Raw genomic sequence first — 15,342 nt, 5'->3', positions numbered from 1 at the left:
ACCCAAAACAAAGTTACTCGAAAGTAACTGTAGTTGAACTGAAAATGAAGTAGTGTAAATCTTATATAAAATAGAAATGAGTTGAGTGGTGCGTTGATGCTCGAGAAAACAAAAATATGAAAAACGAGCAGATGTACGAAAACTGGAACTAAATTTCGACCCAAAAAGTCGTCAAAAACCGACTCGTACGAAAACTATGGAGGAGCTGTAGGAAGTCATACAAACTGTAAACAGAAAGGTCTTGGCTGAGATTTGAACCCTGCACCAAGCTGCCTTATTCGCTAAAATATTTTCAAACATGCTACCAAGAAGATGATGTTGGTTGTTCGGATTGCTCACATAATGAGCGTTTTGCACAAAGAGCAAATGCTATCTGATCACAGTTGTCAGCTATATATATATATATATATATATATATATATATATATATATATATATATATATATATATATATAGTTTACATTTCACTGCGGCACTTTGAGGTGGTAAAATCACTTCGTAGGATGTTTGTAACTTTCTAGCAGTGTCAAATGCAGACAAAAACCTAGCAAGAAAAACCTTTTATCAAGTTTTGTCTCCAACTCTGACTTTTTTTTAAAAAGTTGTGGCTCTCCTTAAAGCTTAATGGAACACAACCCACGTTTGAATTCAATCGCTAGCTCAGTCCACGTCAGGATAAACAATTACTGACTCGAGTTACATGCACCACAATGTGTTTGAAAAAGCTGATATTTACTTGAAAATTGTTCTGGAAGCCTATAGCTGCATTTATAAAGAAATCTTAGTTTGAGTCACAGGCTTAGGCTGTGCTTATGTTGTGATTTCACAATGAAATATATTTGATATGTGGAAAATACATTATACATTCATACATTATTTCTTTTTTTTTTTAATCCTATTGGGTACACCAGCCTTGTAAACATTCCACCGACAGCCGCATGCTTTCATCCTTTTTCATGTGTTTAGCGCAAATGTTGGCTTTGGAGCCATTGTCGCCTTTGCAACTTTAATAGGGAAAGATAAAAGCAAGGCTGATCAGCAAACGGACAAGGGTTGGCTTAAGAAGAGTTAGCTCATGGTTCAGGGGCCTGCGAGGGTAAAGGCTAATGCAAACGTGAATCTGTGGGGGTGTTTGGCATGCAAAATTTGGAATTTGGAACAGTGAGTGAAGCCCAGGCTTAAAAACCAGGCTCGGCTATAAAGTGAGGCTGTCTGACATGTCCTCTTGATGACCTCCGGTGATGTCACTCACTTGGATTAGTGTGCTTGAAAACAACTCATTGATCAGTCATCTGCTGCTACTGTCTGTGTCTGTTCACATTTGGCTCTTTTGGGACTACAGTACCTTTTGTTCAACTACGTAACTCTACATTTCCTATGCTTCCAGCTAGTTTTTTTGCTCTAGTATCATGCCTCGGTGTGATACAAATCCTCAATACCGGCCATTGATTTTCAATGAGTCATGAACACAGGGATTTTTCGTTGGAGCGTGTAATTATTGTCAGCGGGGTGTTGAGCTAGCCCAAATGTCCGAGCAGTCGGGGTCTTGCTCGACTCTGACTCTCTCATTGATTGTTCCAATTAATTGGCTTGTGGAAAAAAATAGCTACATTCCTTTTCATCTTCTAATTAGCTTATCAGCAGACATCTTTTCCTAGCGTTATATCCTCTTAAAAAAAACAGATGGATGCAACTCTAATGGTGTGTGGGCTTTCCACATTAGAGGCACCGCAACAAAAATGGAAAGTGCAGTTGTTCATGTTGACTATTTGACAACTTTATTGGCCGGCAGCTGTTGGAAGTAAAACATAACCATTTGCGTGTTCTTATGGAATAGGCAAAGTTTGTTTTGTACTCTCATGAGTACAAATGTGCATCATCATCAAATAATTGATTACCCCAAATTTGGCCAATTCCTCATGAATATACTGTCTTGAGGCGAAATTGAATGAACTACCGCTTACCAGCAGAGGCACTGTCACGTCATCCACAAATGGTTTGTGTTCCAAATAGCATATTTCACATGAGTCGAAAATAATCTTCTGACAATTTAATGGCGAAGACATAATCCTCCATGACTTCTAGTGTGCGCTGATCGGGAAACTCTGTTGGTGCCAATCCAGGATTGTGCAGTCCGTTTCCACCCTTACTAAAAGGTGTAGCAACTAACCTGGAAAAATTGCTTGATTCTTGACTGTTGCTCTGATCAGCATGATTCCGAGTCATTCTTTTCGGGCATCATTGCATGCATTGTGTGTTCAGCAGAGACAATAAGAAAAAGCAACAATGCCTTTCATTTCTCTGGTAGCTCATAATGCAGAATGTAGCTTTCTGTCCCCGTTTAATAGCAGAGGTGCACATTTTCATCCCTGCAGTTTTTCCATGACATGAAAATAAATTGTATCTCTATTGAAGACACTTGAAACAACTCTGGGGCACTCTGCTTCATGAAATGCTTACTCCATCCAACATGAAATGTATTCTTGGAAAATATGGAATGATACAGTTGAGTTACAATTAGTTTGAAAGTTTATGGTTCACGGTGACCCTTGTTATTTTATTATGAAGGCGCTGTCTTAAATCCATGTTGTTGTTTTTTTTTCCCCCAGTGATTTTAAATCCCCCCCCCCCCCCACACACACACCTCCAACTAGATGTGACAAGATGACACCACAAAACTATAATTATAGGAGCAATTATTTGCCTCCAACCAACACACCCAGTGGTCACATCAGTCCATCTTGTCGCTGACTTCCTGACGACAAGCTAATCATGGGATAATTGTAGCGTTCCGTATTCTTTAGCCATCACTCAGTAGGACCGGATGCTCCAACATAGCGCCGGTCGATGCTAATTCGGATGAATTCATGCTGTCCGTTTCATGGTGACGCTTCTGCTGCAGCCACAATGTCTGTGGCTGTTCTTCACCATCAGCAGGTATAACAACCTGCTCCCTACTTGCAAAGAAAGCACATGGGAGTGTATGTAGGTGGATGAGTTAAGAGCCAGCGTCCCAAATAAGCGAGTAGGTAGAAAGGGTCCGCTGAGAGTAGATAAACATGAGAACACTTAGGCAGTACCTTTTTATGACTGTGTGTGGGTAGTTAATGAGTCTGAAAGCTTCTCCGGTACATCTGTCACTGATAACCGGATGAAGCCTCTACTGCCGCTGAAACGGAACATGCCATTGCTCATTGATAATTGCCTCAGAGGAGAGCTCCTCTTCTGCCACATATCCAGTCTGCTTTTTGCATAATGCTTGTAAGTGTTGAATATCGCCCCGTGATAACTACATCCACCGTCGGACAAGTTTGACTTCATAAAATATGAGATTCTATGTGTTCGTGTGCATGAACTGTTAAAACGAGGTACACGTGGCGCCAAAGCTTTGCTTTATTTATCGGACGGGGCTTTAGTCTCGCTAAGGGGAAGCTTTTCCCGTCACTTCAGCATCATTCCTTGGAATCTTCTGCTTTTTCAGGAAGAGCACAAAAACAGCAAGTACTGTCTGTGAGACTTTCAACAAAGACTAGTTTCCAAAATTGGCTTTGATTAGGGGAAAATCAAGCTCTTAGCAGTTATCTGTTCATCATCGGACGCAAATTCTGTATGCCCTCTTTCTGACCCTGACATTTCCGACGTCGGCTGAAACTTTTCAAAACATTAAGTGATCACACAAAAAGCAAACGGTGATGGCAGTGAAAATATTGATTTGTGTTCATGCCGCTTTTTGTCAAAGAATAGTTGTCGTGTTTTTGTTAAGTCTTTGGCTGTCGATCAATCAAAATCAAAATCAAAAAGAAGTCACTTGCAGTTCTCCACATGAATTAAACCCACTGCATTTATGGCACACAATTTTTCAATGTGTTTTTTATCATCATCCCCGCCAAAATTTTTGATTCATTCTTTGCTATTACACAGTCCGTACACAAATATGCTTTTTCTTCAGTAAACTCGTCTTTTTATCACAATCACAAATTAAAATGATACAAGATGAAATCCTGGATGACGCCCATTGTTGTGAACGTAAAATGTGTTGTGTTCCTCTCATTTGTTGAATTCTTAGTTTTCACTGTAGCTGGTATAACATTACACCATTTATGTAACTGATGCAGCAAACCCACCTACACGCCCTGTGGTCAAAACACAAACGCGATCATTGCGTTTGTGCCTATTTCGAGAAATGACTTCATCATTACCATTATTTCAGATTGAAATATGATGCCGAGATGTTGCTTTTGTCCTTCCTTTACTTGTACTTTTTTTCCCCCTGGCTTGAGCCAGATGGAGTCTTGGAGCCAAATCACTTTGCACTGATACCATCGACTAGCATGACTATCATGAAGCCCAATGGCGCATAACCACAAAATACAGACGTTAACTTTAAGTTGAAGATGAGCAAAACCTTTTTGAAAATATCTGTGGAGCAGTATTCACACTGATGACTCAAGAAGCGCCATCTTGGAAGGGTGTTTCCATATACTCCCATGTGTCTAAGTCAGATAAGGTACGCAGTTGTACGCTTTTCATGTTTTTCTCATGCCAGATACGGACTCTTGTGGAGCAACCCCAAAATGTGGCCGTTACCTGCCAAACCTGGCTCACAATTTTCCATATTATATTTTCATATTTAAAGTGGGTTATATTTTGCTCATGGATTTCAATGACATTCACAAGTCTCGGGAAAACACCCTGCTACTTGAATTATGGCCAACCTAAAAATTCAATAACTACGCCTTTTTGCACTTTGGTATTTGGGTACTCATTCTCAGGCTATGGAGCGGAGGGGTGTATCTGAAGTCTGGAGGTGAAAATATGCGCAGATTAAAATTCATATTAAAAAAGACTGCATGTTTCCAACCAGATAGGGCTGAACGATTTTAGAATCAGATTGAATACCAATATTCGGATTTTGATTCAATGAACAATTTTCTTTAAATCAAGCTTCAGGGCAATATTCACTACGTACAGTAACATTTACAACCATGACATAAAATGACACCATACCATCAAAATCTTAAGGGGAAGTCAGGTAAAAAAAAATCTTTACAATATGTTCTATGTGCCCCCACTAGTCTAAACGTGGTTTTCTGATTAATATTGCATTTGTGGAATAAGATAAGATATCCTTTATTTGTCCCACACTGGGGAAATTTACAGCCTACAGCAGCAAGAATGTGAGTAAAAAAAAAATGAAGCAAAAACAAACAAACACCGTTCAATTAAGTGCAATATAAATATGAATGAATCTGAGTTCAGAAGAAAACTACACCTGATTTATCTATCTCAGCAGGCGGCCATTTTTTGTCACTTACTCTGACCTGTAAATGACATCACAGTTGCTCAGGGATCAGGTAGCGACCAATCGCGGCTTACCTGAGTTTAGTCATGTGAGGTTTTCAAGCTGAGCAAACTCTTCCTCTACTTCATTCTAAAATACCCTCAGTATTGGACACTCCCAGAAGACTTGTGTGAGATGACCAATCTTTCCACAATTCTTCCAACAAAGTCTTTTCAGCATGTTGAAATTACCAAATGGGTCAGAAAAAAAAATACATATTTGTTTTTTTCTACTCAAATGATTTCCATCAGTTACTAGTGATACCTGACTGGCAATTCAAACACATCCTCACATTATCTGTTCTGTCGAAAAAAGAGACATTGATTTGGCTGCTATTGTGAACAGAGTCTGTAACTTAGAGAATGATTTCAATTCCTTCACTTCAAATAATTGATGAATTGTTCCCGAATCCTTGCAATCCCACCCTACCACCTCTTATTCAAGATTCAAGAATCATTCACGTTTGGAGAATGAATGGGATGGAAGACAATGATTGTCATCTTTTTACCTGTAGCGTCCTTGGTGAGATTTTATAGCAACACAAAGGGCTTGTGAAAAAAAAATTGCAGACTGGTGGTTGATTTGAGCAATAATAGCAACCAAGGATTTGGCCATCCTTAATCGAAAGATCTCTCTTGAGGCAAGACAAGTACTTCAACAGATGCCCGAACAGCTTGCTTGGACTTTCCCCTCTGACACCTTTTTTCTGTGTGCGGTGGTACACAAGGTCCCTTTGCCATGGATGCTTCTCAGGATTGATGATAGGCTGACGTAGTACGTTCTGTGTATTTAGAGCCTTTGTTTGAATGGCGTCGCCACTGCCGAGGCGTTTTCGACGCTTGTTGTGTGAAAGCCCGGGAGCCGCGTTGAACCAGCCAAAGAGCCGCATGCGGCTCGCGAACCGCGGGTTGGCCACCACTGCCATATATCCTCCAGATAAGGTGTCCATTCTGTGTCCCAAATGGTAGCTCAATCCCATGTCTCCCATTCCTCCCTGGAGAAGCAATGAAAGCTGAAGGACTGACTTTGTAATGGATATCTGGTGCATTATTGATGTCGTGAAGCTGGTCGAGGTGGCTCACGTGTTGCTGATGGCGTTAATGGCGTCATACCTAAGTTACTACATACATACATACTACTACATACATAAGTTACCCTTTTGCCGTTTATGTTGAAAGAGTAAAAGCAGGTAAGCGTGAGAGGAAAGCAGCCTTGAAGAGTGCCTTGACTGGCTGGAGATGTCTTTGTGCTGCATGGACGCAAATAGCTGGTAGATGATTGGAAGAGCTACTTTGACGACCGGGCAGGGGAAGAGGTCATTCTCTGAGCTTTCATCTCTTCAATGGCTGCAGGCTTCTTCTATGAACTTATTGAACATGGATTTCCATTTCCCACTTACCAGTTAATGTCTCTGCAGTATTTATAAAGGAGACTGCACGGCACCACTTTTGGTACGCTCACGCAATTTAATGAGATGTGATATAAGGGCAGTCAAGTTCGCACGCTCCAGTAAATAAATAAAATAAAACAAAACTAACTGTCATATCTTTGTTAAAGCAGAGTTTAATTTTGCATCTCTAAATCTGAAAATGTCAACGCTGTTTCGCCAGCAGTCGCATTCATTGTATTACATTCACGTTTGCATGATTCACTTTCAGTTGAACGAACGAGTCTGACGTTCTGCCAAGTGCATGTCATAAGCCCAATGATGTCTGTTAGTCAGATGCTGAGCTTCACTGTACTTGTTGATGGATGTGTGGCTACCTCTTAAGGCAGTTTCAACTTCTCGTTCCTTACCTATTATGTTCAGTGTGCAAGCCCTAAAAATCCTCTACATTATATTACATGACTGGCCCAGATTTTGATGATCACATTTATAATTAATAGTTATTGAATAGAGGTCAAGTCAAGTCAACAGTATTTATAGAGCACTTTCAAACAGGCATCGCTGCATGCAAAGTGCTGTACATGGAGCAATTTAACATGCACAATAAACAGTAAGACAAATCGGTAATAAAGGCGGTAAAAGCACCAAACAGTAAAACCAAGAACAAATCTAAGTCATGCTGAGTCGAATGCCAAAGAATACAAGTGAGTTTTGAGAAGAGCTTTGAAGATGGGCAGCGAGGAGGCTTGCCCTCAAGGAAAATTTGAAAAAGGAAAAGGTCAAGGAAAATTTGAGGCAAGCTTTGATGAGTTTGAAGATGTGGCCTTGAGCATTGTAATCCATTATACACTTTTGTGTCGTACAGTGATTGCAGTGACTGTGAACAATTTTGGATGTTGACATTTTTGTCAAAATAAAAAAAGTCCTAAAAATATTATGATGCCTTGGTATGTGGTTGAAGGATGACACAGTTCCTGATGCTCTTCAATCACTTTATTCCCACAAGTAGGTAACACAATACACATTCATTCAAGAGCTGCTATCAGCCACAGCTCACACCCAGTCACTGCGCACACTGACTGCTTCACTTCTGCCAACCAGTGAGTTCACTGTAGCACTCCTAATCTTGCACCTGGATGTTCCTTTGATCCTTTGCCTTCCATCTCCACAGACATCACCTACACACTTATGACAAAACAAATAGAGCCACTTTTAACTTAATACAACTACACACAAGCATGCGTAGCTTCATCCTCACTACAATAAGTGCAAATATCAGTCCAATGCGTTTTAAATGTCATTTAAAACAGTTGAAAGAGTCTAACGTTTATCTGACGTCATTAGTTTCCATTCATTTGTACAAAAACAAAACGACAGTATTACGACTTGTCATGCTGTGAGTGTGTCTCCTCATCAACCCCATGCTTGCCTACCGTGAAATGATACTGCACCTTGCTACACATCCGTCCTGTGACGTCACCGCTCCTCGGGTTTCACAATTGTGTTCTTTGCGTGCGCGCCCTCGTGCGTGTACGTGTGTGTGGGCGCGCGCGGGCGTGAGTCCGTGCCTACAGTCCTGTCGCGTTGCTCTTCAGTCGGCGCGAGGACGACGTCTGGATAGGACATCTGCGAAGCGAACAAGCAACGTCTAATTCGGAGCAAGAAACCAACTACAGTACCGATCTTTTTTTTCCACCGTATAAAAGAAGTCCACGTTTGTCTACTTTTTTTTAGCCTTCCTGTTACCTACGCAGACGTTACGGAGGCTAATATACTGTAAGTAAAACAAACAAATAAATAAAAAAACCATTGAAACTCGAAGCAGTTCGTGATGAGAATGCTCATTGCATGTGCTGGCAATTCTTTGAAGTTAACGACCGTGCTTCCAAAGTCAGAAGGGGTCGGTCGGCTTCAGCTCATAGGATAGCCTCTATTGATGAAGTTTCAACTGTCTTCCCCCTCACATTTGAGCTTACCATGCTAATTATGTACTACTGTACACCATATTTGTGGTTCTTAGTTTTGTTTATTTTTAACTCCAAGCAGTCAGTTATAAGCCGTAGTTTTCACACAGGAGACTTGCATGCGATGGTAGTTATTTCTGGCTATGTCTTTTGGTCGGTTAATTACGGTTTTATTTAGTCTAGAATTAAACCATCGCTCTTTCTACAACACACAACCCGCATCAACACGGCATCACTATGTTATCAAGTGTCGTAAGTGAGACACTCCCCACAGTGTTTGCTTTGTTGGATAGTATTAGCAGTTTTGCATGATTTTATTGGAACCATGGCAGTGTTTACATACTTGATATTACCAGCTTGTTACCAAGCTGATCATCATACAGTATAAACCCGTGTCCAAGTAGTATAATGTGACTACACATCACATTTTGCCTGGATCCAATGTGTTGTGTTTGCATGTGAAAACAGATGTCTGTCTTGTCCCTGAAGGTGCCCTCAGAATTTCTCATTCTTCATGCATTGACCCAAATGTAGTTAAAAAACGGTCAATAAAGGAAGTAAAAGTTAAAAAAAAAAGTAATTTGAGTTCACTGTACTGTCAATGTTGGAAACATTGATGGTGGTCTGTGTAGAGCTTGGGGGCGGGGCACTTTGTCATTGAAGATTGGGCCATAACATCAGCCAATGTGTCCATTGAGGAAATTGAGCTGTTTAGATGGGGTACTCAAATGAATAAAATTATTTGCGGCTGTGGCCTCATTAACCAGCGGATTAGCAGCCATGCAGATGTACAGGAGGGTTGCACCGCTAATTGCTTGGCCAGCTTTCCGGACCGAACACATCAATCGCAGCGGGGTGGACGTCTGATTTGATTTTAGGCTTTGAGTCATGAGAGGATAAACAGCGACAGCTCCATTTCATCCAATCATCTGTTTGTCAAGTAGAAGTCCTCCTATGACCTTATTTGCCACACTGCTCCAGTCAAGTTTCAGTATGAAGTAAGAATGTTGTTTTCTTGTCGCTCGCGTTACAGTAATACACTTCTAAATGACACTGTGGGATCCCAGCCTCAGTCTTCATCTATTTCTTTAAGGTGTTGACCTTGATTAGATAGTTCTGAATACTATTTAGTGTATATCAGAAAATGATGTTTTCTGTGTTGTAGTCCCCATGAAGCCAAATGAAAAAAAAAAATCCCTTTTCTTTCAGATACATTTTCTTTCAGAAGGCAACTTGTCACCATGGCGCTCAAATCGCCTGTTCAGCCGTGTCACCTGGACATAATTTTAACACAGTCACGACTGCCTCAGGAGAGTGACTAATTTAATTATTTGGACATTAAAAAAAATCAGATTTGTAGCCTGGATGAACAGCTGTTTTCTATGGTTAAGTGGAAAGGTTGAAAGGTGACAGTCAAAGCTTGAATAGCCCGTGGTAACGTGCAGTGGGGGTTTCCCACGTTTTCAAGATACTCAGAAATATCATCTGTACATGGTGTTGCAGTTTGATGGCAGCATTTTAGGTGGCCGCTCTCGAAGGGCTGCAGAGCTGTTTTGTCTTTTTGGCCTTTTCTTCTGTTGCCCCCCACATGCCCTCATCCAAACCGCCTATTCTGCTTATTCAGCCCAGCTTTTGTGAGGAAGGCTATTCATACCTTCTTGTCAATGTCCATGTGGTATTGAGGAGTTTCTCTGCAGTTAAACTCTTTTCATTGGTAGTTCAGGGCAGTTACCTGATGGCATGGCAGTATTTTATGTCCCCTCATATTTATTAGGGTTAGATTTATGGGCTTTTACAAGTAAATGTGTCACCACTGAAAGACCAGCTGAGACCTTACACCTGTCAATGAATGTGGCTAGTCGAGTTGAACGCTCATGAGGTTATTAACGGATATCCATCGTACACACTGGTGCCATGCATAATATCATGAGATGTCAGAATATCATGAAAGACCTCACAAAATCTCAGGAGACCTCTAATATGCAAGCGGCAAACGATTTGCAACGGGTGTGATGTCAATGTTACTGATTTGTACATCCATTATTTCCTATGGGATGTTTTTTTTTTAATTGCCTCCGTCTCCACCCCCTGGGGAGAAAAATAGTGGTCAAAAAGCATTTTGAAACAGATTACGTTCAAACTTAGAGCTTACATAGGAACACTTATTAATGCTTACCTTCCTTTAGATTCATACAAGCAGTGTGATTCGGGTGATTAGGCAATAAATGCCTCCCAGCCGACGTGAATGGAGAGCTGACTGTGGCTTGTTCGGATAGGAAAAAAGGTTATGGTGTGAGGAGCCTGGCTTGTCTATCGTTTGGACTTCATTTAATAAGGTCATAAAATTTGTCCATCGCGCTGCCAGAAGATGCGATCCTACCGGGCACTGTGAGAACTGGTAATTAAAGCAACCAATCCAGGTAATTGCTGTCCTGAGAGGATGTCCTAAGCGAGTCAGGCAGGATGCCCTGACTGGCACCGAAAAGCAGCAGTTGTCTTGAAGCAGCTCTCATCTTACTCTGCCTTTGTGTTATTCAACTATACTATAAAACTTCAAATAGGATCAGGTGATCAGTTAAAAATGTCCAAGTGGTGGGTAATCATGTTTTTCCATTTTAGCTCAAGCATTCGGAATTCCCCTCTCATTGCCCAGAAGGCATGTAAAGCAACAATTCCAGTTTTAGCTTGTTTTTCAATTTAAATAATTCCACAAAGAATCTGCCAGTAGGGCCCCCACACTCTGTTAAAAAAACAAAAACATGATATGCTGTTAGGGCACTTCCAAGTGTGGTGAGTGTTTAGTTGTTAGTGCTTGGCATAGTAGAGGGGGAGAAGTTACGGATCAAAGACCCAGCCAGAACAATAAAACCAAATCCTGTGAGGTGCTGACCCTAGACCTCAAAATCCCCATTACTGCAGTTCACTGCTCATTATTATGGACAAGACGGTCCGAAACCCAAGAGGCTGCCCCGCCCTCTCCACTGTGAGGCAGTCTGCTCGTCATGCTTGGCCAAGTTCTCCACCTCTTTTACATCTGATGCCAAAAGGTGTCTTTAGGCCAGCTCCATAGCCAACTTCTTCCTCTTGAAAACAACAATAAATAACAAAAAGTGAAGACCATGTTGTGTTTATGCTCTTTGTGAAGCGCAAAAATGTTACCATATGTGGCCTTTGGTGAAGTAACTTCCCGACCTAATGCTGACTGTGGGGACCACAGACCACATCCCTCATCACATGTGCGACCATTTTAAATGACGTTGTTGCTAAGTTTAGTCACGAGATGTGATTTGGAAAAAATATGTATATTTTACCAATCTACATTAAGGCATGAATTTTACTATCCTCTTTCAATTTTTGTAATTGTAACTTTTGTCACAAGTGGTCTAATATTAGCATTGTGTCCCTCGGCCACTTGTGTTGTGTACGTACTATCAACTCACATGTTTGCATGTTTACTGTTTATTGGACTGGTCAATGCTGGGCGAAAGACAAATGAAGACGACTTGGGACATTATGCCAAAGATGAGCAATTATTTGCCACATTGCTGCTGAGTCAGAGTGCAGATTGACACGTGCACTTATTTGCTAAAATATATCCCATTCTTTCTTTTCCGGCCCCCACACTACATAATGCTTCCAGAATAAGCTTTATAATATTTGCCACGAAGGCTAAGCACCCGTCCTTGTTCGGAATGTTGCGGACCTCCTCAAATAGCTTCGTTCTATGTGAATATTGACTTTGTGCTGCTACATGTCTCCTCGTAAAAACACTCACCCTTCCATGCATGTCTGTATACACATTTGCCATCCTTTCCTTATTTATTTGCTGGTTGCAACTCGTGGGCAGGGTTAGTCCGAAGTTTTAGGCTCACAGAAAATGAGAAGTTTTCAAAAGGCAGATCTTTCCTACATGTTTTTCTTTTCATTTACCCCTAAAGGTAAGAGGCAGGGGGTGAGTTACATCGTTGTGGTTGACATGCTACAGTACTTATATTGAGGGAGTGTGATTAAACATATCAAATAGATTTGTTGTTGTTCCACTGTTCTCCAAAGTGCATAATCTGGCAATGAGAAACCCGCAGACTTGGCAAACTCATTTATATCAAGGTCATTGCAATTTTCGGCCAATCCCGCAAGGCTATATCAAGTTCAAGTATTTGTCGTAACTATAGAGACGGAGCAATGTGATCACACAGTTCAAGCTTGGAACGGAGGAAGTAAATGCTCTTTGTCGGCTTGCTATTGCTGCATTTTGTACTGCTTTTCAGATAAAGTTCTTATCAATCTGGTTTTTCATGGACTGAACAAAGGACAATTGGCACATGTTCTCAAATGTCATTTGTAGCCCTTTGGTGTCAAGCAAAAGGTCTGATAAACCATGAACAAAGTTTAAAGAAGCCACAAATGCCCAAGAAAGACATTTGAAGTGGCCAATATACATTTTGACAGAAATGAGCTGCACTCATCCCCATATTCTGTTTGTCTTCTGCTAAATGCACCGATTCACGCGAAATGTTTAAATGTGCTGTACTCGGGTTAGCCGATTCAAAAACTTGCTTTTGTGCTACTAAGACTGTCTATCAATATATTCTTTCAAGAGCCAGTTAACCTATGAGCCATACGGTACGCATGAAGGGGTACTAGTGAATAATGGTGCCATTTGTCTGTCCCCAGACTGCACATGGAGCTCTGCAGCCAACAGTGCCTCCTGTAATTATGGACCCGAACTGTGGAGACTATTACTCTCCATGCTAAACTGAAACCAAACCCTCTATTTCACTCTTGGTATTTGCTCTTTTCAGCACACGAGAAGCATGTGTTTAAAGGCTGTGTTATTTTTGGGCTGCAGCTTGACTCCCTTCTGTTGATGGTGCAGCATGAGTGAGTTGAAATGTAAAAGCACGTGGAGGAGGCCACAGGCTCATAGACGGTTGTTGACATTGCTTCTCTTCACTTATGTGGTGTGAATTCTTGTTTAATTACTCCGGCACCCGCTCACGTCGGGCTTGACTTTATATTGACAACCTTCTTAAGTTACTAAACTACCATGACCGAAATGCAAAGCAGTGACACTTAATGCTACAGTGTGTATGCGCTATGTTGAGCCGAGGCTCGGTATTACATCAGTTATGCATACTTGTCACAATTCCAAATTTGACTGTTAAGAACCTGAATTATGAGTGACAGTGAAGCGTGGTGATGCTAGTTGTTCCTATGTATTTCTTTCTCGATCTCACACACTCTTCTTCAAACAACTTTGGCAAGGAAAATGGGGCGTGGGGTGGGGTTGTTGTGTTTTTTTGATGGGGACCCTTTAATATTTTATGAATAAACCCCCCCGTTCAGACAGTGTTCGGAACAGTTTTCACCTTTTCTATTTAGATTCCATTCTTGAAATGCAAACTGCGGAGCTGAGTTGTACATTGGTATTGTTTCACCTGAAGGAAATCTACTCATTCATCATTACTATTATCAGGTTCTCACAGATGCAGTAAAAAATAGGCCCCAACTGATATCGATTTTTGTTTAATAGGCCCATGCCGATTCCGATATTTGGTAGAATTAAATTCTGATTGCTGATTAATTGGTTGATTATAAATGTGTGTGTGTACAGTATGTATATATATATATATATATATATATATATATATATATATATATATATATATATATATATATATATATATATATATATATTAGAGCTGTCAGTTTAGCGCATTTTTATTGGCATTAATTTAAATGAATTTTAACGGGATTACATTTTTTCTCGCGAGATTAACGCGGCACACGTCACAGGCGGATGTTACGTTGCTCTATAAATACACCAGAAACAAAACAACAAGCGCGCTGCAGATGTCCACGCCCATGTCTGTTTTGCCAGCCACGGCAGCGCGAGTCACGGAAAACGGATACTTAAAGAGTTTATGAATGGAAAGTTTACTTTTAAATAGTTGCCATGTTACTCCACTGACAAGACCAAAGTTATCTGTTCTTCTCTCTCTCTCTGTATCATACAGGTATACGATGTATGCCACTGACGCAATTGTTACTTGTTTGGAACTATTTTGTGTGGAAGGTTACAGTGTTCTGTGTCCACGTAAATAGAGCGGGTGGAGCTTCTCTGTGTTCGTCTGACAGTGACAGTGCGCTACAGTGGTAGCGACCTAGCAAAAGTAAAATGTCTCCAGTGTTGTCATCGAACCAAGTGTAGTCATTCGAAATGAGGTAGACACAAAAACCGTAGAGACACTTCCGCGCAAGAAGGACCAATACAATCAACATAGCCTGACTGTGTTAGGGGGAGTGAACCCCCCCTGCCCCACCCCCCTTTCAGAATGGTTTGCCCCTGCAGCACGGGGGAAGTGCGTGTGCTTGTTTGTACGGCCGGCAGTTTCCAATACAGCGGCACATAATGAACACTGGTGTCCGGTGTCTCGTTATTCTTCAACAAACATACAGAAACAGACTGCTGTGTTGAAAGCAAACTTGAGAAAAATGAAGTATGCAACCATGGTTTAAATCCACTATAGGCTGAGTACTAGTGTACCTTAGATGTGCACTTTATAATGTTATATTGCTCTGTTTTGATTTCATAAAAAAAGCTGTTAAGCAGCTGTTGTGTGACAAAATATTTTTTTCACCGTTATTGA

General features: G+C 40.9%; 2 protein-coding genes across 12 annotated transcripts in view; one reads left to right on the top strand and one right to left on the bottom strand.

Moving 5' to 3' along the window:
- The window catches only part of LOC127598052 (tumor protein p53-inducible protein 11-like), an 823,313-nt gene that overhangs the window by 554,546 nt on the left and 253,425 nt on the right, over window positions 1-15,342 (bottom strand). The window lies entirely within an intron of this gene.
- LOC127598035 (pleckstrin homology domain-containing family A member 5-like) overlaps window positions 1-15,342 on the top strand; it is a 380,167-nt gene that overhangs the window by 337,472 nt on the left and 27,353 nt on the right. The window contains exon 1 of one of the 11 annotated variants that reach the window (XM_052061526.1): window positions 8,264-8,504. The exons of 9 other annotated variants lie outside the window; for them this stretch is intronic. The gene's annotated coding sequence lies outside the window, so the exon portion shown is untranslated. Of the gene's footprint in view, window positions 1-8,263; window positions 8,505-15,342 lie in introns of those variants that run through there. One more of the 11 variants, XM_052061528.1, reaches the window with a different exon arrangement.

The sequence above is a fragment of the Hippocampus zosterae genome, chromosome 3, assembly GCF_025434085.1.
Source record: "Hippocampus zosterae strain Florida chromosome 3, ASM2543408v3, whole genome shotgun sequence".
NCBI classification, from domain to species: Eukaryota; Metazoa; Chordata; class Actinopteri; order Syngnathiformes; family Syngnathidae; genus Hippocampus; species Hippocampus zosterae.
The sequence above is the reverse complement of the archived record's forward strand: the minus strand, read 5'-3'. Positions and strand labels throughout refer to the sequence as shown.